This window comes from Mastomys coucha, unplaced genomic scaffold (genome assembly GCF_008632895.1).
Source record: "Mastomys coucha isolate ucsf_1 unplaced genomic scaffold, UCSF_Mcou_1 pScaffold14, whole genome shotgun sequence".
Lineage (NCBI taxonomy): Eukaryota > Metazoa > Chordata > Mammalia > Rodentia > Muridae > Mastomys > Mastomys coucha.
The window spans coordinates 28,395,212-28,398,038 of NW_022196896.1; the positions used below are offsets into that span (position 1 = coordinate 28,395,212).

The 2,827-nt window shown below is 41.6% G+C and overlaps 1 pseudogene; it reads right to left on the reverse strand.

The window, feature by feature from the left end:
* Window positions 1-1,161: 1,161 nt before the first annotated feature.
* The window catches only part of LOC116088965, an 18,349-nt pseudogene continuing 16,683 nt past the window's right edge, over window positions 1,162-2,827 (reverse strand).

Sequence of the window (2,827 nt, forward strand, 5' to 3'; positions counted from 1 at the left end):
TTAGCACCCTATAAGGTTTCTAAAACACACTTTAGGACAATTTACATGTGTGGTGATTGCATACCAGAAACATGAGCACCTCTGCCTTCACTGTGCTCTAACACGTGTTATATGTTTTTGAATACTTATCTCATAATTTGTTGAGAAATTCCAAAGCAAGAGAAGAAAACTTTCTGACTCTAGCAATGTCTTCTGAAGAATGACAGATTAAAGCAAGAGGTGCTGTGTGATCATTTCTTGCCCTAAGACACAACCCTTTTTACTAGACCATGAGGAAAGGTTTTTACCTACACCTATAATACCAGTTAAGTCTATTTTTAAGCCTGAATCAGTGGCATGTTCCTGTACTTTGGAGGCTGAGGCAAAAGAAGGCTGAACTCAAGGCTAGTGTGGACAACATAGTGAGACCCTCAACTTAAACAGGAGAATTAGATTTTCTCTTATATAATATTGGCAGCATCACTGATATGTACTCGTAAGGATTTCTTAAACTATGATATGTGAGCTACTTCCTCAAGAAAAGATTTGAGTTTCTACTTTGTTTTAAGATGTGCACATGAAGAACATGTTTTGTAGGACAGCATCTTATTTACAGCTCAGTTAAATCTGTGGATCTGCCCAAGGCTGCCAAGCCCAGGCTTTCAGCTGAGAGCATGCGCAGGGAAGGGCTGTGGGTACATCTGAATGCAGGTGAGGCATGAACTCGCATGCACAGTGAAGGGCTGTGGGTACATCTGAATGCAGGTGAGGCATGAACTCACATGCGCAGTGAAGGGCTGTGAGTACACCTGACCGCAGGTGAGGCATGAACTCGCATGCGCAGTGAAGGGCTGTGAGCACACCTGAACACAGGTGAGGCATGAACTCTGATACATACTGCCTCTCACATCTGAGATAGAAATAGATTAAAGAAAACCAGGAAATACAAGTTTTGCTAAGACTATAGCACTGTGCAGATTTTGACTTAGATTGTACAGTTATGCACTTCAAATAAGGCTGTAAAAGACATAAACAAAACCAGCACTGAAATTTTGACTTTGACATTGAGGACTTTATATCTGTGACAGTGATTCAAATTATTAAAAACAATCCTACCAAAAACATGGTAGTTGATCTAACCATACAACTCTGTAAAAAGACAACTAAGGATATTTCCCTGAGTTATGAATGTAACCAACTCACTGGGACCCAATGAGTACCTGTCTCTAGTTTGTCAAAGGTTGCTTTAAGCTCATTAAATGCCACAGTAAGATCATCTTTATTATGATTTTGTCAAAAAGATGACCATATTGACTTTCCATTATTTGTGCTGATTTAATAATTCCTTTTTTTTTTTTTTAGATATTTTCTTTTTTTATATTTCAAATGATATCTCCTTTCCCGGTTTCCCCTCCAAAAAAACAAAAACAAAAACAAAAACAAAAACAAAAACAAAAACAAAAAAAACCTCAAAAAACAAAAAAACCCTCCTGTTCCGTCCCCACACCCCTGTTCACCAACCCACCCTCTCCCCCTTCCTGGCCCTGGCATTCCACTATACTGGGGCATAGAGCCTTCACAGGACCAAGGGCCTCTCCTCCCATTGATGACCGACTAGGCCATCCTCTGCTACATATGCAGCTGGAGCTATTAGTCCCCCTTCCCAAAAGAATATCACATAGGGTTTGAACGCCAGTGTCCCTAAATGCTTCACTGTATGAGGCTGGACATCCAACAGACAAATTTTGTTTTTAGCTAGGACAGAGCAAACTGAGTTTACACTTGTACCATAGTAATTGTTTTTAAATTTGCCATACTCAATGACCTTGCTATTTTGTACATCTGTCTCAAACAAATGTTTGGAAATAAAAATATATTCCACATCACTCTCTTGGCTTCTTGCTCTAGTGGTGTGGTGCATGGTCATACCATCGTGCTGTGCATCAGCTCATTTAGCCCAACTCTGACAGGACCAACCAGGACGAGTCTGTATTCATCATAGATCTGTTGCTGGTAGGGTGTCACCTCCTCATATGTGGGCACATCTGCCCTGTCACACTGCTCACTCTTTTTGCATTCATACATGGACTTATTTGGTTTCTTCTCTTTTCTGCTAAGATGGAAACTTCTTCTAAAACCAGATGATTTCCTGCTGGAAAGTTTCAGAGAATGTACTACTATTTCTGGTCAACTCAGAGCCTGGAAGTGCTTGGAGGGAATCAGGGCCACTGTGGGGTTGGCATTCCCTTCATGCTTAGCCTGCCACCATGTCACAACATCTTGGCTCATAATCTGAAGAATGTCGCCCTTCCTGGAAGACAGCCCTGCCTCTTTACACAGGATTGCCTTGTCCTCCTTAGGATTGTAGCCAAAGAGGGCTTTGATAAATATCTTGCCTTCTTTAGGAGGTGTGTCCTCTTTGGTGCTGGGTATTATCTTAAATGTAATTGCTCCCTGGAACTGACTCAAAATCTGTATTATTTCCCCAGGCCTCTTATGTTCTACTGGGATCCCATTCACTTCCCTCAGCTCATCACACACGTGAATAAGACAACTTCTACCTGCAGCTCCTTACCGCATGATTCAGGCCGCAATGATTGCTTCGGTCTGCTCATCTTTTTTAAATGGTAGCACCCAGGTGCTCTCTATTTTTGACCAAGCAGATTATTTTCACAGTCTTCCTCATCATCAATATTATCAGGCATGGGAGGCAATACAGGATCATAACTCTTCTGAGCCACAGTATCATGTACAGACGACAAAGACTTGACATTGGGTTTTGACAGACAGATCATCAGCCAATGCTGCTGCACCATGGGGAATGACAGACAGATCATCAGCCAATGCT